The sequence below is a fragment of the Papio anubis genome, chromosome 11 (assembly GCF_008728515.1).
Source record: "Papio anubis isolate 15944 chromosome 11, Panubis1.0, whole genome shotgun sequence".
In the NCBI taxonomy this organism is placed as follows: Eukaryota; Metazoa; Chordata; class Mammalia; order Primates; family Cercopithecidae; genus Papio; species Papio anubis.
Window position 1 is genome coordinate 114,709,325 of NC_044986.1, and position 26,227 is coordinate 114,735,551.

The 26,227-nt window shown below is 48.3% G+C and overlaps 1 long non-coding RNA gene across 3 annotated transcripts in view; it reads left to right on the forward strand.

Moving 5' to 3' along the window:
• Positions 1 to 25,393, forward strand: part of LOC110744076 — a 38,628-nt gene extending 13,235 nt beyond the window's left edge. Inside the window, exons 2-5 of one of the 3 annotated variants that reach the window (XR_004177165.1) lie at positions 6,790 to 8,091; positions 14,819 to 14,903; positions 23,873 to 24,079; positions 25,153 to 25,393. This is a non-coding gene — a long non-coding RNA (uncharacterized LOC110744076). The remainder of the gene's footprint in view (positions 1 to 6,789; positions 8,092 to 14,818; positions 14,904 to 23,872; positions 24,080 to 25,152) is intronic. The other 2 variants (XR_004177167.1, XR_004177166.1) reach the window with 2 other exon arrangements.
• Positions 25,394 to 26,227: the final 834 nt, after the last annotated feature.

The following is a 26,227-nucleotide window of genomic DNA, read 5'->3' on the forward strand; positions in this document are numbered from 1 at the left end:
GGGGTCTGTGTTTTAGGCCCAGGCATGTCTCTGACTTGCTGTGGGATCCTGGACAAGTGGTTTGACCTCTTTGATTCTCAGCTTATTCATTTGTGGTCATCTGTGTTTCTATCCTGGCTGTACAGGAACTGCCGGAGCGATGTGGGAGCACTTGTTCATTATAATAGATTCTACTTTGTGCTCAATTTGGGCCAGGCCCTTTAATACAGCCCTGCGAAGAGTCACCACTCTTGTCAACCCCACTTAATAAACGAGGAACCTGAAGCTCAGAGAGGTTCAGTAATTTGCCCACGGATGCACAGCTAGTGCATGCAGAGCTGGATCTGAGTCCACAGCAAGGGCTCCTAATACTGGGTTACACTGCCTTCAAGAACTTCAGCTTGCAGCTCTGCCGTTTTCCAAATCAGTACCATGGGGCAATAGTGCCGGTTTCCATCCTCCCCCACACAGATGCTCTGAGGCCTCAGTGGACTTAAAGACTCTGGCAAAAATTCAAAATATCTTCAGTTTTCCCAGCCTCGATGATGATTCCTCTGCCATTGGGTTGCCTGGTGGGGATGTAGCATGGTCCAGAGTGGAAGACAGTGACCTGGGACCTGCCACCATCTCTGAGTTGGTCCCTGCACAGCTCTCGGTGAATGGAGGAAAACCCTTTAAAAGTCCCAGGGCTGGATTTCTCATCTGTAAAATCAGGGGGTTGAACTAGATCAGGGGTTCTCAAGTCCAGCTGCACCTGACAAACATTTGGGGAAGTTTTTAAAAGACATCAATGCCCAGGCCCACCCGAGACCGATCGACTCAGCCCGAGGGGCTGCTGCCACCTTCTCACAGCTCGTGGGAGTGAGGAATGTGATGTGCACCCCAGCCTGGAACCCCCAGCCCAGGCAATCCCCAGGGACCCCTTCACCTCTGAACGTCTGTGTCATTAGAATACATTGGAGTGTCTACTCTCATTCCAGACTCCAACTAATTTGTACGATCCAACCTCACATTGAATTAAAATCAACTTTGAGGCCAGGTACAGTGGCTCACACCTGTAATTCCAGCACTTTGGGAGGCCGAGGCAGGCAGATCACTTGAGGCCGGGAGTTTGAGACCAGCCTGGCCAACATGGTGAAACTCTGTCTGTACTAAAAATACAAAAATTAGCCAGGTGTGGTGGTGGACGCCTGTAATCCCAGCTACTCGGGAGGCTGAGGTGGGAGGATTGCTTGAACCCAGCAGGTGGAGGTTGCAGTCGGTCGAGATCACACCACTGCACTCCAGCCTGGGCAACAGAGTGAGTGAGACTCCATCTCAAAAAAAAAGAAAAAAAATCAACTTTGAGAGTGGAATGGTGGAGGTGGAGTGACTATTACACGAAGGCCAGGGCTTGGGGTTGGGAGATTTTTATTCTATTCTTGGTCCTGGAGATTTTTGTTTTGTTCTTGCGCTTGGCAAATGGAGACACCAGTTTCCCTCTCACGCCTTCTCATCTGTTAGAGAGCAGGCCGCCTCCTCCACAGAGATTCGCAGCTGCACGTGCTGCGTGGGCCGGCGCTGATTTCCCCAGCCAGCCGGCGTGGAGCTGCCTCCCTTCCCCGACCCCCTACCCTCCATCTCTTTAGCAACTCATGCTACCGTTATGGCTGCAATGAATTGAAAATCTGCAAGAGATTTTTTTTTTTTTTTTTTTGGAAAAGCAATTCATGACACCTCATGAAGAAATGAGTCCTGTGGAATATTCTGTCCCGTTATTTCCAACCCTTGGGCACGTGCACCCTAGTGGGGAGGAGTATTTCACAGATTGGCAGAAATGCACACATAAGAACTCTGGAGTCCAAAGGCTTGGGTTCACATCCCACATCTGCCATTGACTAACCACAGGACCTTTGGGATGAGACTTAAACTTCTGAAGCCTCTGTCTGCTCTCCGTAGAATGGGGATGAAATGATCTACCTTGCAAGGACTTTGCGAGAAGACAGTGATGGACATGCAATGTCTCCAGCTTTGATGACTCAGGAGGAGGAGGAGATGGAACAGCTCCCCTCAAAAGCTCTCAGGGGAAGTCACAGCTGTGTCCTCATCTGGTCCCAGCATGTCCTCAGTGGGAGAATCAAGCAGGTGTAATGTCTCCAGGTGTAACGTGATGAACAATGTCTTGTTCTTGAGGCAGGTGGTAGGAATACTGGGTACAGCATTGCTGTGTGTGAACGTGTCCCCCTGAAATTCATCCACTAAAATCCTTGCCCTCAAGGTGATGGAGGTAGGAGGAGGGTTTTTTGAGAGGTAACTAGGTAATGAGAGGGCAGAGCCTTCATGATGGGACTAGTGAGTTTATAAAAGAGGACCCAGGAAGCTCCTCACCCCTGCCACCATGTGAGGACACAGTGGGATCGCTATCCATGTGAGCCCTCATCAGACCCCAGATTTGCTGGTGCCTTAATCTTGGATTTCCCAGCCACCAGAACTGGAAGAAGTAAATTTCTGCTGTTTATAAGCCACAAACCACCCAGTCTATAGCATTCTTTTTTTTTTTTTTTTTGAAGACAAGGTCTTGCATACTGCTCTGTCATCCAGGCTGGAGCTCAGTGGCAATTCACAGGTGTGATCATAGCTCACTGCAACCTCGAACTCCTGGGCTCAAGTGATCCTCCTGTCTCAGCCTCCTAAGTAGCTGGGACCAAAGGTGCATGCCACCACACCTGACTGGTATTCTGTGATAGCAGCTTGAACACACTAGGACAAGCATAATTTGAGGAGAAAAGTCTCCACATTGGTTTTCTGTGTGACTTTCAGCCATTTATACAACAAATATTTATGGAGAGCCTACTTTGTACCTGGCACTCCTCCAAGTCAGGGGTTAGCATGCTTTTTCTGTAAGGGGCCAGGTGGTGAGTATTTAGAGTGTTGGCCATATGGTACCCATCACAAAACCCTGCTGCCGTTGTAATCCACAGCAACACGACACCACGTAAACAAGTGAGTGTGGCTTCCTTCAACAAGACTTTGCTTATGAAAACAGGCTGCAAGTCTGCGCAGTGATGCATGCCTGTAGTCCCAGCTACCTGGGAGGCTCATCTGAGGAGGATCCTACCCTAGAAACTTCCCAAAGAACCACTGTGCTCCTCTTCCCGCAAGGACTGAGTTCTCATTTTGGGCCGTTTTGGCACATTTGCTCGTCACTGTCTCTGCGTCTCTCCCAGTATCTCTTCGCCAAGTCTTAGAGGGCGGGATCCGTGTCTCCTTAAACTAAAACTCTGGTCTCTTTAAACCAAAACTCTGTCTCTTTAAACCAAAACCCCCCTGAACAGGCTACAGGCCAGATTTGACCTCCAGCTGGAGTTTGCTAACTCTCGCTCTAGGTGCCTGGGACCTATCAGGGAATAAAAACCAAAAGCAAGCTCAATTAGCCAGTCTCTGTGGAGTTTATATTCAAGTGGGGGAAGGCAGACAATAAGCAATAATATAATCAATATGTAAATTCTGCATTTGTGAGAAGGTGAGATCGTGGTATAGAGAAACACAGCAGGTTCAGCAGCTGGTGCCGGCTGTGCACATCTCTTTGTGGTGAGCTCACGTTGGTCACTGGAAATCTGCCGTGATGGGTGATGGGAGTGCTTAACCCAGAGAGATCAGCTGTGGCTACCCCTCAGGGTTCCCCACTGGGAGCTGGTTGTTAAATATTCACCAGCACACCACTGCCATCAGGGGATGCAGAGTGCTGTGTTTTAATTTTTGGAAGAAGGGTCTGGTAGGTCTTCTTGAGAACATGACATCTGAACAAAGAATTGAAGGAGGGTGGGGTGAGCCCATGGCTTCCAGGGGAAAGGGTGCTCCCCGTGGAGGGAGCAGTGGTGGTGGGAGGTGTTGGACTGCTAGAGGAGCAGCAAGGACGGGGGCAGGAGACCAGGACTGTGGATGGTGCTGACCAGGTGAAGCCCTGGCAGGAGGGGAGGTGGGGATGCTGCTCAGAGGCTAGTCCAGGCGTGAAATGATGGCTACTCTGTGCACAGTGGTAACACTGGTGGCACCAGTGTGACATGGTGACGCATCAGATGGCAGCTGGGAGAAAAGGAGTCATGTGCTCAGGTGTTTGGGCTTAGTAACTAGAGGGAGGAGGTTGGCTTTTTTATTTTGAGACAGAGTCTTGCTCTGTCGCCCAGGCTGGAGTGCAGTGGCGCGAACTCGGCTCACTGCAACCTCCGCCTCCCGGGTTCAAGCAATTCTTGTGCCTCAGCCTCCTCAGTAGCTGGGATTATAGATGTGCACCACCTCACCTGGCTAATTTTTATAGTTTTAGTAGATAGGGGGTTTTGCCATGTTGGCCAGGTTGGTCTCAGACTCTTGGCTTCAAGTGATATGCCCGCCTTGGCCTCCCAAAGTGCTGGGATTACGGGTGTGAACCACCATGCCCAGCCTGTTGTTATTAACTAAAAGGAAGGATCAGATATCGAGTTTTGACAGCAGTTTGAAAGGTGGCCGAAATCCTAGTGAAGATGTTGATGAGGAGTTGGACATTCAAGTCTGGACTTCCGAAGGGAGATCTGGCTGGACATGGGGGCAGATGCCTATAATCCCAGCACTTTGGGATTATCCCACCAAGGTGGGAGAATTGCTTGAGGTCCGGAGTTCAAAACCATCCTGGCCAACTTAACAAGACCTTGTCTCTACAAAAAAATTAAAAAGTTAACAGCGTAGTGGCACATGTCTGTAGTCCCAGCTACTTGGGAGGCTGGGGTGGGAGGATCGCTTGAGGTGAAGGTTGCAATGAACTGTGATGGCACCACCATACTCCAGCTGGGCAACAGAGCAAGACCCTGTCTCAAAAAAGAAAAAAAAAAAAAAAGATAGAAAAAGGTATCAGCCAGGAGTTGTCTATTTGTGGGTGATTTTTAACTCTTCAGAGGAATGGGTACCAGTGGAGTGTGGAGGACCATTGAGGACTGAGCCCTGGGGCTGCCAGTGTTTGGAAATGGAGAAGATCAAAGGTGCCCACAAAGGGGACAGGAAATGAATGACCAGGTAAGGAAGAAAGAAATGATTTTAAAGTCTAAGTAGAAACCATTGGAAATCATAATTCAAAATCTAGGTCAGGCCAGGTGCAGTGGCTCACACCTGTAATCCCAGCACTTTGGGAGGCTGAGGCAGGTGGACCACCTGAGGTCAGGAGTTCTAGACCAGCCTGGCCAACATGGTGAAACCCCGTCTCTACTAAAAATACAAAAATTAGCTGGGCATGGTGCCAGGTACAGGTAATCCCAGCTACTGAGGAGGCTGAGGCAGGAGAATTGCTTGAACTTGGGAGGCGGAGGTTGCAGAGAGCCGAGATCGCACCACTGCACTCCAGTCCGGGCAACAAGAGTGAAATCCTGTCTAAAAAAAATAATAATAAAATAAAATAAAAAATAAAGAAGAATGTCTTTGGCTTTCTGAGGAAAGTATCAGGGAAGACCTGTAGGTTCCCCAACCCTCATCTCACCCAATACCTGAGTCACCTTATGGACAGTACCCATGGGCTCCTGGCTATGGCTCCCTGGTTGGGCAAACCATGTCCTCCCTTTGTTCCTTGGGAAATGTAGGAGGTGGTGTGTGGCTTCTTCAAGAGAACAGTAGGGACTCCAGCACTGAACCCAAGGAATGAGGCTGCGTGGTAGTCTCACCTGCTTCCCTGGGGACCCTTCCTGCAGGCTGTTCTCTCTAGCAGCCCAGGTCACCCTCACACCTTCGCAGGTAGATCCTGAGCCCCTGACCTCATTGCACACATCTGAGATCAGCCATGCACAGCGGCATTCTCCAGACTGCAGTCATGGAGAACCGCTTTTAATTCTCCCATCAAAGACCATGGCATTCACCCTCGAAGTGAACCCCAAGATGGCAGATGAGGAGTGGGGATGCTTAACAAGTTGCCTGACGCCTTCTGTCACTGAATTTTCTCTGGGCCAAGTATGCTGTTAGCTTTTGTCTTTGAGGTTCATTCACATGGCGAGAGAGCTCTAGTCTAGGCACATTTACCTTCTGTGTGGTCCCTATGGCCAGGATGTTCCCCGAGAACCACTGTTGTTTCTCTTTCCATGAGGACGTAGCCCTAATTTTTTTTTATTATTGTTGTTTTTTTGAGACAGGGTCTTGTTGTGTGGCTCAGGCTGGACTCAGGTGATCCCCGACCTCAGCCTCCCAAGTAGCTGGCACTACAAGTATAACACCACTCCTGGCTACTTTTCTGCAGTTTTTTTGTAGAGACAGGGGTTTCATCATATTGCCCAGGCTGGTCTTGAACTCCTGAACTCAAGTGATCTGCCTGCCTCCGCCTCCCAAAGTGTTGGGATTACAGGCATGAGCCACCGTGCCTGGCCTGTATTTCTGCACTAAGTCTTTGAGGGCAGGATCGATGTCCTCTATTGTTCTGCAAATCTGCTGTCCATATTGCAGCCAGAGGACTGACCCCTCTTTAAAGCTCCAAGGCCATGTGCTTTTTCTTAAAACCAGGACTCAAAACAGTGCCCTGCACACGGTTGAGCTCAATGGTGGTTTGAATGAAGGGAACCCTTTGAAAACGCTCTCTCTTTGCCTCCAGCCTCTACAAAGAGAAGACCTTTGTGGCCACGACTTTGCCATGGACTTTCTTCTACCTAGCTAGCAGAGGAGGTCTGACTCTTGCAGCCGGCTTCCCTGTGGTTTCTGCTTTCTGTTGTAAGGGCAAAAGGAAGTCCTCTCCTTCACTCTCAGAAGGTTTGCTGAAAAATCAGCTCACAAAAAGCAAGTTAATGGGAGAAAAGGCATATACATTTATTGTTAACATGTACACAGGAGCCTTCAGAATGAAGACCACCTCCAATGCAGAAGCTTGTATAGCATCTTGAAGACCATCCCCAATGCAGAAGCTTGTATACCATCTTGGAGACCACCCTCAATGCAGAAGCTTGTATACCATCTTGGAGACCACCCCCAATGCAGAAGCTTGTATACCATCTTGGAGACCATCCCCAATGCAGAGGCTTGTATACCATCTGGAAGACCACCCCCAATGCAGAAGCTCATATACCATCTTGAAGTTACAGAAGGAACGTGGGCTCAGAGCATGGTCAAAAATAGGTCATGGTGGTAAATCAGGTTATAGTGGCCAGATGGTTATGGAAGGGAGAGAAGAAAAGGCCTGGCTAGCAAAGGCGGTCTTGTTATGTAGATGAAAGCTCGCAGGTAGCAGCCGTCAGAGAGAATAGATGGGAAATGTTTCTTTTCAACGTTTAAAGATCTCAGTCTCTCAGTTCATCTTTCCTAGTTCTGGACAAGGGAAGGTCTGGCTGCGTCACTGTAGACTTTTCTACAGATGCACATTTTCCCCAAAAAAGACAGCTTTGCGGGCTGCTTCATTGAGCTGGCCCTCTGACAGCTATCTCAAAATATGTCAAAGAAATATATTTTGGAGTAGAAAATGTTTTGATTTCTTTCACTGTCATCCAGGTTTATATAATATTCAGTCATTTAGGCTGTTCCCTCCCCTTCCCCCAATTCAGACACAGACTCTGGAGAAGGCCCACAGTGAGAGAGTTGGGCAGAGCTTGGGCCATTTCCGCTGCTGTGGACACCATCCTGGGAAGGACTACATTTTAGTGACAGCACAGCGGAGTAAGGTGAGCAAGATGCTGGTGACAGACCCAGCACTTGTGTGGTCTTGGGGATTACTCAGTCTCTTCAAGCCTCAGTTTCCCTGTCGAATATTGAAGATAAGAACCATGACTCCAAGTTGATTAGGTGACATAGATAAACATCCAGTATGATGTTGCACATAGTAGGTGTAATGGGTTTGTTACCGGAAAGAGGCCCTGATCCAGACCCCAAGAGTGGATTCTTGGATTTCATGCAAGAAAGACTTGGGGGCAAGCCTATAAAGTGAAAGCTAGTTTATAAGGAAAATAAAGAAGCAAAAGGCACAGCTACTCTGTAGGCAGGGCAGTGTCATGGGCTCCTCAGTGGAGAATGCTTATGGTTGTTTCTTGATCATTTGTTGAAAAAGGGGTGAAGGAGTGAGGAAGTGAGGAAGCAGGCAGGGCTGAGAAGTCTTGAGCCCCACCTAAGATACCTGAGGCAGCTCCCGCACCTCCTGCCAGGGTAAGAGGCCCGGGCCCTGGGTACACGGTGTGGTGATGGCAGCCTGGGCTTGGGCCAGCTCCAGCATCTGCCTCCCCTCCCCAGCCTTCCTCCCTGGGGAGTCCCAACTTCACTGCAGCCTTCTATCCTTCCTGCCCTCCTGATGAAGTCAGGAGGAGCACGATGGGCAGCAAATCCCCTCTGCAGGGATTCTGAATTTTCTCCTGAAGGCAATGGTATGCTGGTGAAGAACACTAAGCAGGAGGTGGTATTAGCAGATTCGCCTCTATAAAAATCATCAGAGGCTTGCGAGGAGGACAGATGACCATGGCAGGCCAGGGGAGGGCTGGGTCAGGGGTCCAGGGGAGGCCTGGGGAGACAGCAAGCTCGATGGAGATGAGGAGAAGCTGGAGGGATTTGAGCCATTTGCAGAGGTGAGCATGAATGGGAGGCTGAGACTGGAGGTGTGGGCAGGGGAGTGGGGTTCCACACACCGAGCCCCCTGTGTGCTCTTGAATAAACCTGGCACCCTGTGGGCACTGAGTGCACGCTTGTCCCCAGCGCCTCCTACTGGCCCTCCCTGGAGGCACCGGCACTCCCGTCCATGCCTGGGGTCTGGAAAAGCTGCAGTCATCAAGGCCCCATCAGCCCATCCACCAGGATGCGCCTGGACTTTCCCTTCCATTTGGAAATCCTGCAGATGTGTCGCTGATTGGCCACACAAGAGCTGTGACTCCCTAACTCCATGTAATGTGTAATGATAGCAGCACAAGCCTGAAATTACCGAGGACAAGGAGCTGTGGAGTAATTATAGGATGCTTTGTTACTTGGAGGATTTTTTTCTTTTTAAAGCTGATTCCATTAAAAGCACCAGTTGGGTGGCTGGGTGGGGAGAGCAGGTGGCCAAGGGACGAGAGAGACTGATGGGTGAGTTCAGCTTCCTCGGGGCTCCAAGACAGGAGAAGTGGCCTAGGATGAGGGAGGGAGATCTGTGTGGCCCCCTCAGTCCCATGTTTGAATGGCCCTCTAACCCCTCTTAGCAAATAGCATCACTACAGCCTCCCAGGGTTGGGGAGGGGGTTGAAGGTGGGGCAGGAGTTGGTAGGAGAAGGGGGAGGGGAACGGCATTCCTAGGCAGCTCTGGGATCACCATGATATAGTGTATTGCAACAGCAACCATACTCCACCCAACACCACACCACGACTCAGCTCCTAATCCGTGCATGACCCTACACCACAACTCAGCTCCTAATCCATGCATGACTTTACACCACAACTCAGCTCCTAATCCATGCATGACTTTACACCACAACTCAGCTCTTAATCCATGCATGACCCTGCACCGCAACTCAGCTCCTAATCCATGCATGATCCTACACGACTCAGCTTCTAATCCATGCATGACCCTGCACCACAACTCAGCTCTTAATCCATGCATAACCCTACACCACAACTCAGCTCCTAATCCATGCATAACCCTACACCACGACTCAGCTCCTAATCCATGCATGTGACTTTACACCACAACTCAGCTCCTAATCCATGCATGATCTTACACCACACCTTCAGCTCCTAATCTATGCATGATCTTATATCACAATCCCAGCCTTAATCCATGCATGACTTTACACTACAACTCAGCTCTAATCCATGCATACCTTACATCACAACTCAGCTCCTAATCCATGCATGACTCTTACATCACAACTCAGCTCCTAATCCATGCATGACTTTACACCACAACTCAGCTCCTAATCCATGCATGATCTTACACCACAACTCAGCTCCTAATCCATGCATGACTTTACACCACAACTCAGCTCCTAATCTATGCATGATCTTACACCACAACTCAGCTCCTAATCTATGCATGATCTTACATCACAACTCAGCTCCTAATCCATGCATGACTTTACATCAACTCAGCTCCTAATTCATGCATGACTTTATACCACAACTCAGCTCCTAATCCATGCATTACCCTACACCATGACTAAGCTCCTACAAGACACACAACACTACACCACAATACAGCTCCTACCCCATACACAACACTGCACTCCTGTTATACCTTGCCCCAGTGCAATAAAACCAGATATCTACACCGAGGTTTGCAGCAGGAGAAAGGAAGCCTTTTTTTTCTGGGTGCTAAGCAAGGAGGACCAGGCAGCTCACACTTAAGTCCCAGCCTCCCAGAGGGCTTATAGGTAAGACTTTTTAAAGGCAGGGAGGCAGAGGTTATAGGCAAAGTTATAAATCAGTACAAGGAAGCTATCCATTGCACTGAACTAAAAAGTGGGGACATCTCCAGGCAGGGGAGCCTACAGCCCACGGGTGGATTTAAGGATTTTCTGATTTGGAGACAAAGTTTTGCCTAAAAATTTCAGACCAGCCAGGCGCGATGGCTCACACCTGTAATCCCAGCACTGTGTGAAGCCGAGGCGGGAGGATTACCTGAGGTCAGGAGTTAGAGACCAGCCTGGCCAACATGGTGAAATCCCCCTCTCTACTAAAAATACAAAAAATTAGCTGGGTGTGGTGGGGCACGCCTGTAATCCCAGCTACTTGGGAGGCTGAGGCAGGAGAATCGCTGGAACCTGAGAGGCAGAGGTTGCAGTGAGCCAAGATTGTGCCGCTGCACTCCAGCCTGGGAGACAGCCTGAGACTCCATTTCAAAAATAAAAATAAAATAAAAATTTCAGATCAACAGAAAAGAATGTTAGCTCCAGCTCATGGCCCCTCGGGAAGGAATTTAGAACAAAGAACAGGGATCAGAGCTGAGTCCTCTGCTCCCCTTATCTGAGGTCTGTGTGCTAGTGAGTCTGCTTGGTGGGGGTCTGGGTTTCTGTAAAACAACCCAGGGATATATGTTAAGATGTTATCTTTAGTCTCTATAGGGAACCACAAACAGTTTTTGACTCTAACTTTTTTGGCCATTGTTTTAAGCCACTATTACCTTCTTGTTTATTAAATTGTTTATTTTTTAAGGTTAGCTAGGTACCTGGAATTTTAAGTTGTTTGTTTATTTTTCAGGGCCAGCTAGATACCTGAATTTTTTCTTGAAGGAATGTAAGGTTTTTTTTTTTTTTTTTTTTTTTAGATGGAGTCTTGCGCTGTCTCCCAGGCTGGAGTGCAATGGTGCAATCTCCGCTCAATGCAACCTCTGCCTCCTGGGTTCAAGCAATTCTCCTGCCTCAGCCTCCTGAGTAGCTGGGATTACAGGCGCCCACCACCACACCCGGTGAATTTTTTGTATTTAGTAGAGACGAGGTTTCACCATGTTGGTCAGGCTGGTCTTGAACTCCTGACCTCAGGTGATCCACTTGCCTTGGCCTCCCAAAGTGCTGGGATTACAGGTGTGAGCCACCACGCCAGGCCTAAGATTTTTAAAAATGTCCATGCTTGGGTGTGGGGAGGGTGTATCCAGCAGGCCCTTAATGGGGGGTTCCTGCTCCATCTGACTACAACACAGCTCCTACACCACACTCCGCAGTCTGCCACAACTCGGCTGCTACACCATGCACAACGCTATGCATGACACATAACACACATGAGGCCACACATAACAACGCCCCAACTGTGACTCGCCTCCTGTGTTGAACTCCACCCACGCCCCAACCCTCTTCCCCACCCCATCACATGCTTCCCACGAACCCCTTGGTTCTGGCCTTGCAAAGGCCCCCAGGCCGGACATCAGAAGGGGCCCTTAGGAGCAGAGTGGAGGATGGAGGGTGCTTGCTGTGACCACCAGCCCCGGGTGGATCCGTAATCCTGAGGACGTCAAGCTGGAGAGGGCTGTCCTGAGTGCAGCCTTCCTGTGCCAGCATCCGCACTCTCCCTGGTCACGTTCTACCTGTGCTCAGCTATTGTTTGTGGCATTGTCGTTCTTCTATGCAGAGCTCCCTGGTCCTTGCAGTTGCTCTGCTGGTGACAGCTCCCCCAGGGCTGCTGCAGGGCTCAGCAGTGCCCCTTGCCTGTTTGCACAGGCACCAAGGGGCCCTCTGCATCTCCCACCTCAAGGTTTTGCACAGTAGGTAGCCAGTATAGGCTTCCTGGATGGAGTATTGGGCCGAAGTGGGACTTGGCTGTAAGATGCAGGAAATCCACTGAGACGGGACTGTGTGGTGTCCCCTCATTCTCTGGTGAGTTCCAGGCTGAGAGCGATTACCCAGAGGCTGTCCCCATGCCTCAGATTGCTGTGCAGGGGCCACCTCAGTTCTATCCTCCTTTCACAGGTCCTTGTGCTGACTTTGAAATGAAAACTTGTCTGCTCCCTCGCCTTTCTTCAACTTCTGTGCACCATTATTAATTTGCACTTCCTATGGCTGGGCATGGTGGCTCACACCTGTAATCCCAGCACTTTGGGAGCTGAGGTGGGTGGATCACCTGTTGTCAGGAGTTCGAGACCGGCCTGGCCAACATGACGAAACCCCATCTCTACTAAAAATACAAAAAATTAGCCAGGCTTCATGGCGGGTGCCTGTAATCCCAGCTACTCGGGAGGTTGAGGCAGGAGAATCGCTTGAACCCGGGAGGCAGAGGTTGCAGTGAGGTGAGATCATACCACTGCACTCCAGCCTGGGCGACAAGAGGGAAACTCTGTCTCAATAATAATAATGATAATAATAATAATAATAATGTGCACTTCCTTAACATACTGCTGCTGAAGCATTTCATTTAGCTGCAGCCATGAGTGTCTGTGTGGATCCTTTCCCCTCAATGGGACTCTGCGGTGGTCTCACCACCGTGGGACCTCACCATGCCAGCCAGGGCTCTGTGCTCAGGACCTGTGCCTTGTGAATGTCCCTGGACAGTCATTAATTGGAGCCACTTTTGAAAATGCTCTCCCTTGTGCCCACTGTGGTAAGAATTACACAGCAGTGATCCCTTCAAGCAGCTGTGTAATGCTTAGGCCATGTCCATTCGGCCCACTCATGGCATCAGGCAGACCCACACTTAGCAGGGCCCAAAAAGCCAGGCACATTCCTCCCCCCGGTCCCTTCCTGGTGCTGCGGAGAAGTGATAGGGAATATTCTTGACTTAGACTGCCCTTTCAGGAGAGGAAGAGAGAGCTGGGGTCCAAGAAAAGTTTCTCCCAACGTTATTGGTAGCAGGTTGTGTGGGCCAGGTTTGCTAGGGCGATGGAGAGTCACACACCAGAATGGGGTGAGAATGTTGGGCTGGATTTGGGGTATCATAAAAGCAGTTATTTGAATGGCTCAATTGGTTATTTGATTGAAGTGTAAGATCTCCATTTCTAGGTTTCCAGAAGGAAGGGCAGAAGCCCGGCGTTAATGGCATCAATGTGGCAGTTCAAATGGGTTCCCTGTCCACACAGGCATGGGTCTTTCTTTCTATGGTGGAAGGTGGGTGTTTGGAAGTCTGGAGTCAAAGGCACCTAGAGGATGATCTCCCAAGATGTTGTCTGCTGTTCAGGATCAGACGAAATCACTTATCAAAGGGGAGGGGAGGAAACCAACACTATGCTTTTTAATTGCTTTTCCCTCAGAACGATAGAGTTTTTCACTCTGTAGTTTTCATGAAAGCCTTCTTCACCCCAGCCCATCCCTGCTCTTCCACAATCCCAGAAATAACCATTGTTAACAGTTGGTATATATACTTCTCCTTTTATCTAGATGCATAGTTAGATGCATAGGGATATATATGTACACACATAATTTAAAAAATCACATAAGCAGGTCCCTACTATACACAGACATTCCCCAGCTTACAGTGTTTTTATTTTATGATGGTATAAAAGTGATACCCATTTCATAGAAACCATACTTCGAACATCCATTCTGCTTTCACTTTCATTACGCTGTTCAACAAATTCCATGAGATATTCAACATTTTAGTATAAAATAGGCTTTGTACGAGATGATTTTGCCCCACCATAGGCTAATGTGAATGTTCTGAGCATGTTTAAGGTAGACCAGGCTGAGATGTTCAGTAGGTTAGGCAGACTAAATGTATTTTCAACTTACAATATTTTCAACTTTCAGCATGTTTATTGGGACACAACCCCCTGTTAGTCAAGGAGCACCTGGATTGTTCTATTGACTGGTTTGTTTCACTTGACAATGTGACCCAGGGATCTTTCCATGTCACTATATATGTGTGTGTACTTCACCACTACATAGTATTTTATATTGTGGATGGCTCATAATTTATGTTACCACTTCCGTATCAATTATTTCCAAATTTTTTTTTGAGATGGAGTCCCGCTCTGTTGCCCAGGCTGGAGCACGGTGGCATGATCTCAGCTCACTGCAACCTCCGCCTCCTGGGTTCAAGCGATTCTCCTGCCTCAGCCTCCCGAGTAGCTTGGATTACAGGCACCTGACACCACATCTGGCTAATTTTTTGTATTTTTAGTAGAGATGGAGTTTTGCCACATTGGCCAGGCTGGACTCGAACTCCTGATCTCAAGTGATCTGCCTACCTTAGCCTCCCAAAGTGTTGGATTACAGGCATGAGCCACGGCACCAGTCCTCCGATTTTTTTGATATTACAAATGATCCTACAGTGTCTGGCAATGCATTTTCCTGCAAGTAATAAACAATCCAATTATAATCTTTCGACATAATTCTTCCCTCCATCCTTGGATCTTCCTTCCTTCCCGCCTCCCTTCCATCTTTCCTTCTCGTCAGGGTAACAGGACATCTGCAGGTAGACAGTCCAGGGCTGGGGCTGCCGCCACCAGACGTTAGGAAGGAAGCAGCCTCTTTCTGTTCTGCCCTCCTAGGGTATGGCTTGGTCCGCCTGGCCACAAGACAGCTGCCACATCTTGGCTGTGCCTGCATTCCAGTCAGGAAGGAAGATGCCCAAAGGTAAGAGTCAAGCCAAAAACATTCTTCTTTTGTGACATTGCATTTGTATGGGTGGGGGTGGGGGGGGGGTGGGGAGGATGGAGGAAAAGCCCCCTTTGCAGGTACTGTTTCTACTGAAATGGCCAGACCATGCACATGGCCACCCGAGACTTAAAGGAAGCTGGGTGTAGATAGGTATCATTTTATAGGCTCAGCTGTAGAGGAAGACAAGGAAGATCATGGCTGCAATGGTAGATGAACCAGCCCTGAAGTACAACTGTCACAGGACATGTGTGAATAGGGGTGTTGGAGAGATTCCTAGAACTGAATTTGTTGTCAACTCCACGCTGCTTGTCACGGTACTCAAGGCCTGAGACCTGGAGTCTTACATTCGTCTCTTTCCTACAAGTCCCTCTGACTCAGCCCAGTGTCTTCACTTCTGACCTCTCAGTTGCAGCCATGCCTGGACCACACTCTCCTAGCAGGTCCATCCTGCTTCTGTGCAGCTCTACCCTCTGAGGTTCATTCTGTCTTCCATTTTCCCTGGAGCATGTGCTGGCCAGTGTGGCTGGGCAAGTTTTTTCCAAACTTAGAGGCTGCCTGCTTTCACTCTCCTTCTCCCTACTCTCCCCTTCCCATCTTTCGTAGAATGATTCCCAAGGGTCTGTTTGGCTGAGGAACTAAGGAGGAAAAAAAGTCAACAAAGAAGAGAGAACCAAGGCCACAGGCTAGATTCAGAGCTAGTGCCTCCCACTTGGAGATGCAGGGATCTGTTCTCAATCAAGTCCTCCTGGATTTGTGCCCCCATTCTGGAGAACAGGGGCTTCAAGTAGAAAATGAAAAGGCAATTTCACTGGGAGACCCTGTGGCCCCTCAGCAGTCACTTTTCCAACGAGGGTTACTGTTGGAGCTCCTGGGAGCAGTAGGCAGAGTGGGAAGTGGGAAAGGAAGCCACTACAGAGCCCTGTGGGGTGACAAATGGGGGCTATAAGCAGCAGAGGCCTTGGCACAAACATCAGACCCTTGGTGGCAGTTGGCAGGGAGCCGAAGCAGGGGAGGCAGAGAATGGCCTGTCATGGTGTCTCAGAAGACATGCCCACACGCCCAGGTGAGCTATCCTCAGGGGCAGGGTAAGCCGCTAGTTGATGCTGAGGCCCTGGAATAGCAGATGAGAGGGAGCTAGAAAAATCCCGTTTTATGGCTGTTATGTTTGTCTTCAGCTATTTGAGCTGCTATAGCAAAATGCCACAGACTGGGTAGCTTATAAGCCACAGACCTTGATTGCCCACAGTTCTGGGGGCTGGGAAGTCCAAGATCAAGGCACCGGCAGCCTGGGCATCTGGTGAGGGCCCATTTTCTGGTTTGTACATGGTTATCTTCTCACCGTATCCTCACATGGCAGAAGGGGTGAGCCAGCTCTCTGGGGCCCCTTTTCTGAGGACACTAATCTTACTCTTGAGGGCTCTACCTTCATGACCTAATCTTCTCCAAAAGGCCCCATCTCCTAATGCTATCATCTTGGGGGTTAGAATTTCAATATATGAGTTTTGGAGGACACAGCCATTGAGACTATAGAGATGTTGGTTCTGTCTTTTTTTTTTTTTTTTTTTTTTTTTTGAGACGGAGTCTCGCTCTGTCGCCCAGGCTGGAGTGCAGTGGCCGGATCTCAGCTCACTGCAAGCTCTGCCTCCCGGGTTCACGCCATTCTCCGGCCTCAGCCTCCCGAGTAGCTGGGACTACAGGCGCCCGCCACCTCGCCCGGCTAGTTTTTTGTATTTCTTAATAGAGACGGGGTTTCACCGTGTTAGCCTGGATGGTCTCAATCTCCTGACCTCGTGATCCGCCCGTCTCGGCCTCCCAAAGTGCTGGGATTACAGGCTTGAGCCACCGCGCCCGGCCTCTGTCTTTTTTTTTAATGGGACAACTTGGATCATGTATGTAGATGTCATCTGCAGCTCTAGACGGTAGGTCCCTGGAGGTCCAGCTCTCACTGTCCTAGCTGCTTCCTTGTCATGGAAGTTACTTTCTTTGTGGCTTCAGCTACGTTTTGCAGCAAGATAATTTTGGAGAGTATACCAGGAAGCAGCAGTTCTCAAAGCTGGATATTCTCTGGGTGATTTGTTTCAACAGTCTGAGAGTATCTTTTGATTAGATATGCCTTCAACTTTTTCCAGGCTAAAATGACCGTATCCCTGCTCTCTGGAGTGGAATTTTGGAGCTTCTGTCTTACATGAGTTTCCAAATTATTTTCTATGGAGAGTTGGCTTTTCTTTTTTTTCTTTTTTGTATTCCTGTTAAATTTTCTTGAGATAACTATAGGCTTACATGCAGTTTCAGGAAATAATATGAAGAGTATACCCTTTAACCAGTTCCCCCAGTGGTAACATCTTGCAAAACAATGGTACAGGATCATACCCAGGATATTGACATTGACATAGTCAAGGAAGATACAGAACGGTTCTGTTACTACAGGGATTCCTATGTTGGCTTTTCATAACCACCGTCCAGGTGCTTCTACCCCTCTTTAACTACCAGCAACCACTAATCCGTTCTTCATTTCTGTGATGTCATTTCACCAGTGTTGTATAAATGGAATCATGCCGTATATTACCTTTTGGGATTGGCTTTTTTCAGTCTGCATAATTCCCTCTAGATCCATTAAGTGGCTGAGCATGTCAGTAGTTCACTCAGTTGCATTGGTGAGTAAGAGTGATCTCTTTCAAGTTAACATCGGATCCCATTGCTCCACGGCTTCTGTCTCTCCAGTAGCCCATGGAATGATAGCCAAGCTCCTTGCAAGGAGACTTTGACTCCTGTCTGGTTCTCCAGCCTCAATGCCATCCGTTCGCTGCTGGCTTGCTTTGTTCCAGTCACCTGGGTTTCTTGCCAGTATATAAATTCTCAGTGTTTTTCTGCTTATCCTTCCTCCCCCTAACCTAGTCTTTGACTTTACAGTTTCCTCTCCCTGGAATATAAATAAGAGCAAACATTGACAGGGTCCTCATTGCATGCCAGGCATTGCTATCACTTATTCGGGCCACCTATTTCATCCTCCAGCGCCCTATGAGGCAGATGCCATTATTATGCTGCTGTAGACATGGCAGAGAGGTTCTGTCACTTGCCCAGGGTCACACATAGGTTACACGGCAGAGCAGGATTTGGTTCCAAGTAGTCTAGCCCTGTAGCTGTGCTCTGCAGTCCCAGGGTGTACAGGGGCCTCAGCTCCTGCCCCCATCCCTGCACCCCTGGCCCTTTCCTGTCATTCAAGCATCTCCACAGAAAGCTTTCTCTAACCATCAGCCCTAGGCAAGTATGATCTCTCTTGCTGTCATATTTTATTTACTTTCCTCCGTTTTTATATATTTACTACATATTTGTGGGTCCATATGTATATTATGTGGTATTGGTTTTTTGTTTAAACAGACTTTTTAAACTTTAAGCGAAGGACAACATACTGTATGTATCACTGTGCCACTTGGTTCTTGGCTCAACACTGTTCTTGGAATTTGTGATGTTGAATAGGTGGCTCTTATTTGTTTGTTTTATTTAGAGACTTAGGGTCTTGCTCTGTCCCCCAGGCTAGAGTGCAGCGGTGCTATCATAGCTCACTGCAGCTTTGATTTCTTGGACTCAAGCGATCCTCTTGTTTTAGCTACAGGCATGCACCACCATTCTCGGCTTTTTTTTTTTTTTTTTTTGGAGACGGAGTCTCGCTCTGTCGCTCAGGCTGGAGTGCAGTGGCCAGATCTCAGCTCACTGCAAGCTTCGCCTCCCGGGTTCACGCCATTCTCCTGCCTCAGCCTCCCGAGTAGCTGGGACTACAGGGGCCCGCCACCTCGCCCGGCTAGTTTTTTTTCTATTTTTTAGTAGAGACGGGGTTTCGCCGTGTTAGCCAGGATGGTCTCGATCTCCTGACCTCGTGATCCGCCCGTCTCGGCCTCCCAAAGTGCTGGGATTACAGGCTTGAGCCACCGCGCCCGGCCTCGGCTTTTATTTTTATTTTCTTTTGTAGGGACAGGGTCTCGCTATGTTGCCCAGGTTGATCTTGAACTCCCAGCCTCAAGCGATCCTCCCACCTCAGCCTTCCAAAGCACGTACAGGCATTAGCCACCACAACTGGCCTACAATGAACAATCTTGTTTCCAGTTTTTTACTATTATAAACAGCAGTGCAGTGAACAATCTTAGACATGTTTGTTTGTTTGTTTGTTTGTTTTTAAGAAATTGGCATTAAAAAGTACCTACCTTTCTTTCTTTATTTTTTTTGAGACAGAGTCTCTCTCTGTCACCCAGGCTGGAGTGCAGTGGCACGATCTCTGCTCACTGCAACCTCTGCCTCCTGGGTTCAGGCGATTCCTTTGCTTCAGACTCCTGAGTAACTGGGACTATAGGCACCTGCCACCACAACTGGCTAATTTTGGTATTTTTAGTAGAAATGGAGTTTCTCTATGTTGGCCAGGCTGGTCTCAAACTCCTGGCCTCAAGTGACCCGCCTGCTTTGGCCTCCCAAGGTGCTGGGATTACAGGCATGAGCCACTGTACCTGGCCTAAAAGGTATCTTTAAATTATGGAAATTATATAAAAGATATAAGTAAGAGAATATCCAACTTTACTAAGTAGTGCCAAGTTTCTAACCGAGGAATATCTTACCAGTTTATTCTTCCATCCGAAGTTTAAGACTTTCTTTTTCTCCACATTAAATAATCAGATTTTTGTTTTGAAAAGGTTAGTTGCAAAGTATGCCTACCTCTCAATTTCAGCCCAGCGAGCCCTATTTTACACTTCTGACCTCCAATATTGTATCATCATAAATCTGTGTTGTCGTTAAGCTGCTAAATTGAGGGTAGTTTGTTATAGCAGCAATAAGAAGCTAATACAAGCCTGTATTCATCCGTTCTCATGTGGAGGAATGAGGGGGAATGCAGGAAGGGCCCAGGCAAATGGAGAGTTGAGAGCCGGGCCATGCAAGTTTCTTCCGCTGAAAACTTGCAGTGGAGAACTGTCCCTGCAGCACGATACCGCCTTTTGATGTTTTCCATTATATCGGCATTGTGCGGACAAGAATAGAATTATCTGCTTGTCAAGTGTTATCAATCAAATATCAAATTGTGTGGGAAGCCGAACAGCTATTCTTTGTAGAAAATTATTATTTATTTTTTATTTAACAGAACTCGAGGCTCAGAGGGTGCCCCACGCTGGCCTTCTGTGGCGCTGGTGTTTTCCGTGCTTTGGCTCAGCCCAGGCTGTTTGTTATGCAAGTGCTGTATTGCAAATGTGGAACAAATGAAGCCGAGATATCAAATTAATACTGTGATCTGTTTTTCTGTTTTGTTGCCATAACAATCTGTGGCTCTTGAAGCAAAGAGAAAATTAGAATTGTATTAAAGGTGTTTACACCATGTACGCCCCATCCTGCATGATTATTTATTGCTATAGGAAGTGTATTTCACATTTGCTTAAGGAGAGTGAACTGCTTTTTCCCTCATGACTTTTCTAATAATCCTTCCAACCTGGCCTTGCTTTTGACCTTGGCTTTATCTCATTGTTCTGAGCAGGACAGAAGAAGGAGGTTCAATCAGATGCCTTTTGACTTCATGACTCCTATTAATATATACCCCTTCCCTTCTCCCCAATCCTTGGAGCTCTTTAAAGTCAAGAGTCTTGGCTAGAAACAAAACAGGACTTGGCATACGTTTTCCTTTTTCCTTTGTCCCCTTCCTGACCTCTAAACCTGATTTGGAGGCCTGTCATCCTTTGGGAGAGATGAAAAAAGCTGAGGGGTAAAAGAAAGGATAGTTAGAATATGAGAAAGGATCATTGGAGTAATTGGAGCCCCAGAAGAAGTGCAGTGGAAATTCATATGGCCAAAGGAGAAACAGGGTGCCGGTCCCCTAAAATCTCCCTCACCTAACTCTGCTGCCAATGTCAAGTACTTAACTGCTCAGAGGCTTCTCTGACTGAGGCCTTTTCTGCCCCAAGCATCCCAGTCCGAGTCACAAGGTGGCTGCAGTGATGGGACTGATGTGGTGTGAGCCCCATGACTAAGTAGATCCATTTCCTCAGGTGGGACAGTCCGCTCAGGATTGTCCAGTGCTCTAAGGTCTTTGAAAGCAGGTGTCACTCCTGCTCCTTTTGTCAGCCTGCGGTTCCTAGAACAATTCTAGGCACATATGAGAAGCTGAAGAAGTACTTCAACCACTGATTGTTTGGGCCGTTTTGATGACATACCTAAAGAACATCCTCTTAGTGAGGGAAGATAGGCTTAAAAAGGCACAACCTTGGGTGAATATGGCCAATTTTTGAGTGTCTATGGCTCCAGAGAGAATAGAACGAAGGCTGGGCATGGTGGCTCACACCTGTTATCCCAGCACTCTGGGAGGCCAAGGTGGGCAGATCACTTGAGTCCAGGAGTTTGAGACCAGCTGGGCCAACATGGCGAAATCCCATCTCTACTAAAAGTACAAAAAGTTAGTCAGGTGTGTTGGTATGCACCTGTAGTCCCAGCTACTCGGGAGGCTGAGGCAGGAGTCTTGCTTGAACCTGGGAGGTGGAGGTTGCAGTGAGCCAAGATTATGCCACTGCACTCCAGCCTGGGCAACAGAGCAAGACTGTTGCCAAAAAAAAAAAAAAAAAAAAAAAAAGGAGTATTTTGAATCCTTCTTAGAAGAGCCTTCAGGGGATTTGTTTCTATTTTCTTTTTCTTCATCAGGAAAGAACATGGGCAGAGGGGGAGGTGTGGGGACCTGTGACCCTCTATGCAAAGAGATCAGAGCCACAGAGGCCCTAGGTGAGAACAGATTCCACAATGTCTTGCTGTTGTACTTTACTGTCCAGGGGACCTGGGCCCAGGTCTAAAGCCCAGAGCCAGATTAAGGCCCTTTTGTATATGAGCCTCTTTGTCAGCAGGAGAAACTCAAACCTGGGATTGTCCCTGGTCATTCAGTGCTACTGGAAGAAAGAGCCCACGAGGACTAAGAAAAATTCAACCTTTCTCTCAACACCAAATTAATTTACTTTCTCAAATTCTTGTACACAGGCGCACATGCACGTGCGCACACACACACTCTCTTAAGAAAGGATAAAGAGTACAAAAATGAGTTTGCAGGTCCAGGTTAGTGGGTGAGCGGTCACAGTGTTACCAAAGGGGGTAGCTGCATGTGAGTATGGCAACTTCCATCCAGAGAGAGAAGCATGAAATGGAAGGAATATTAATCAGGACGCTGGAGGGAGGATGCTGGGGAAAGGATGGGCGGGGCCGGAGGATATAAGACAGTTGGGCAAGGTTGGCTCTGAGCATATCAGGAAAAAGACAAATGATGTCTTTCAGGTCTCCCACTTCTCATTGCAGAGAATATCCTCATCGTGAGGGAAGATAGGCTTTAAAAGTCATTTTCTAGAAAGTTCTGAGCATATCAGGGGAAAGGCAAATCATATACCTTTGCTGCCACATGTGCTCTGCACACTTTCTTTCTAGAAAATGCCCTTCCGAACCTTCTAGAAAATGGGCAGTAACTTCCTGGTCACTGGCACAGAAAGGGGCGGTAACTTCCAGGTCATTGCCATGGCATTTGTAAACTGTCATGGTGCTGGTTGGAGTGTCTTATGCTAATGAGCAATGAGGGCAGCTAGGGATGCTTTCCTGCGATCTGCTGGTTCCTGCCAAAGTGCAGAACCCCACTTTTCTGTGCAGAGGCACAGTCCTAGGGCAGTGGTGCCTCTGGAACTAAGGACATGGTAGCAAAAGACAAACACGAGGCAAGCTTCGGTCTTCGCCAAACACTGATGTTTTGCTTTTATGAATAACCTGATGACATGTTCCATCTTAATTACTTTCACTGGTGGACATTTTGAGAAGGGTGAGTAACTTTAGTTAATTTCTTTTTCTCAATGGATCTAAATTGGTTATAAAGTGGCGCGTGTCCTACATCAGTGCAGTCATCCGTTCTGACTCCAAAGTTTACATTATAGTGTGTTTATTTCCACGCCAGTCCTTTCCTGAGGCATAGAGATGTGAAGTAACCCGTCTAAGTTCACACCGAGAGTAAGTTCACACCAACCAGAGTGTCGGCAGAGCATTTTGCCATTCTGCTGCTTTCAGCAAGCATCAGTGTGTGTGTGAGGAGGGACCTTGGGGGCTTCACTGCACCTCAGTTGAATCCCCTTGTATCCATATGGTCTGACTCTCTGTGACTGAAACACAGTCACGAGAGCAGGCTGAGGTTGCTGTCACTCTGAGGAAGGAGACCTGCAGGACTTATCTCCTGATCCTCAAAGGATGAAGTGAAAAAACTGGGAGGAACAGGCAGATGGAACGAAAGGGATCCCTCGCTGCCCTGACTGCTCATTAGCATAAGGCAGTCCCAACAGCACCATGACAGTTTACAAACACCATGGCAACAATCCAAAAGTGACTGCCCCTTTCCATGGCAAGGACCTGGAAGATACTGCCCATTTCCTGGAAAGTTCTGAATAACCTGTCCCTCAGTTTGCATTAACCTGGCCTTTAATTTGCACATAATTGAAAGTGGGTATAAGTGGATATAAATGCAGTTGCCAGCAGCCCACAGGTGTGGCTCTGGGGGCAGGGCACTGCCTTGGAGTTAGCTCTCCTCTACAAGCAGCAGTGCCCTTCAATAAAAGCTTGTTATCTAACAGTGCTGGCTGGCCCTTGAATTCTTTCCTGCATAAAGCCAAAAACCCTCCTGGGTTAAGCCCCAATTTGGGGGCTCACCTTCCTGCCTCATCCTGGAAACCACAGAGGGAAGAAACCAGACAGTGAGACACAGCAATGGTGACAGACAGCAAGATAGCAAAACTGTGACCTGTGGGACGGTGTGAGGTAACAGTCCATGATTGTTGAGATGGCGAGATGGCAAAAGGCAGCAGTTGGTGGTTGGTGATGTGGCAATCAAAGCTGTGGAGAGCTGCTGGCACTGCAGAGAGCTGGAACACTAGCCACATGCCTTTTGAAAGCCATGGTCTTTCCTGCAGGTGGTGGAGGCAGAACTGAGTGGATGGGTGAGTGGCCACAGCACTGCCTTGTGTGAGACCCACTACCCTGGCTGACTGGACACTGGACCGCATGCTGGTCACATCACAGCAGCCAAGTCTGCCCAAGCTGGGGAAACCTGGGGAGGAGACCTTCATGTGAGCGCCATGTTAGAGAGTGGTTGGCACCACTGTGGCTTCTGCAGACAGGTAAGTGTCCCCTTTGCATCCCCCACCCCCAACAGTATCAGGTGAGCCAGGAAATGAGGCCTTTGGCTAGGGAGTCAATTCAAAACCCCCTGCTATTTGGTTGCCCTGGACAGAGGCACATCTGACCTGCCATATCCTTGTCACCCCTTCTCTCCACTGTTTCTCCTGTAATGCCATCCACATAATTTTTCCATTGGCTGTTTCATTTTATTTTCCACCTTGAAATACTTTTTTTTTTTTTTGAGATGGAGTCTCTCTCTGCGGCCTAGGCTGGAGTGCAGTGGCGTGATCTTGGCTCACTGCATCCACCGCCTCCTGGGTTTAAGCAATTCTCATGCCTCAGCCTCCCAAGTAGCTGGGACTGCAGTAGTGTACCACTCCGCCTGGCTAATTTTTGTACTTTTGGTAGAGAGGGGGTTTCGTCATGTTGTCCAGCCTGGTCTTGAAACCCTGACCTCAAGTGTTCCGCCTGGCTCGGCCTCCCAAAGTGTTGGGATTATAGGTGTGAGCCACCATGCCCAGCCTGAAATGTGTATTTCATTTGTAGTTTTTGCTTTGGTTCCCTTCTGACTGTGTTTGGGTATTGTTTAAGGCAGGACACTTGGTTGGAGAGGTCTCCTGTTGTGTTGATTCTGGGACACTAGAATCACGTTGTTCTGTGGTCCTACCTGGCCTTTGGGGTTCACTGTTTTCTGGCTTCTTGGGTGCTCTAGGGCTTTTGGCATTTGGTGGGGGGATCCTCACTGGCTGACACTTGGGTACTCCGGGTTTTTTGACATTTGGTATTGTTGGCTGCCCCCAAGATGCTCTGGGGTTTTCCGCATTGACATTCCCTCTAGCACTGTGGGTTGGAGGCCCACCCTAGGGGAGTCTTGGTCTTGCCTTTTCTTTTTTTCTGCCCTAAAGTTATCATTTTCCATAGAAGCATTTTCTTTTCTTATTGTTACTTTATTTACACTTTCCCTTCTGTACTTTGCATAATAAAAATACTTTCGCAGTGTTTAATTCACTGGCAAACACTTATAATCTACTTTTGTAACACCTTGCTATCTATACGTACACCTTCTCTACAGGAGGTCGGAATCTGAAAGGAAGAACTGCGAGGGCCCAGTTGCTTTCCCTCTCACTAGCCTTAGAAAAACTTCTTTGTCTGGTGAAGATCCTTCTTAGACAAGGGGACAACGGCGAGCATCCTCAAAGACTTGCCAGCAGGGTGTCTTTAAGGCTTTTGGTGAAAATTGAAATTCGACTTAAAAAGAAACTCATTTTCTATTGCAGCGTCATCTGGGCCCAATAAAAATTAGAAAACCAAGAGATTTGGCTTAAACGTGGTTCATTATACCATAATGCTATTCTATAACTGGACTTACTTGGTTTTTTTAAAAAAAGGAAGGGCCAGGTGCAGTGGCTCATGCCTTTAATCCCAGCACTTTGGGAGGTCGAGGAGGGAGGATAGCTTGAGGCTAGGAGTTCAAGACCAGTCTGGGCAACATAGCAATACCCCATCTCTACAAAAAAATTAAAAAAAAATAGCTGGGCATGGTGGTATGCACCTGTAGTCCTAGCTACTCTGGGAGGTTGAGGCAGGAGGATCATTTGAGCCCAAGGGTTGGAGGCTGCAGTGAGCTGTGATTATGCCACTGCACTCCAGCCTGCGTGACAGAGCAGAGTCTCATTAAAAAAGGAACATGGGAAGAGGTCCCTTATGTACAGGCTTTTATGGCCCTTTACTGGTCTGTGCTACTTCCAGGCACCAGGAAGTCATGCCTAAGGCATTCCCTCCTAGCTGCTCCCCATAGAAGGCCTACACCCTCCCCCAGAGTCTCCTCAGCACCCCCAATTCAGGGGGAGGGTTCCCACTAGGTCTGTAACACAGGATTCCACCCTAAGGTCATCAGGTACCCCTCCCCCTTATCCATCTATCCCCAGCCTATCCCCCCGACTGCCTGAGGAAGTAAACCCAACCAGTACCACCAAAAGTGGAGTCCTGTATCAGCCCCTGAAATCAAACCTGTGTCCATTGTGGGAGGTAGCCAACAGGAATAAAGGAATAATCAGAGTACATGCACCTTTTTCTATGCCTGGCTTGGCTTTATGCAAGGAAAAATCTGGCCAGTTCTTAGAGAATCCAGGAGAGTTTATAGAAGA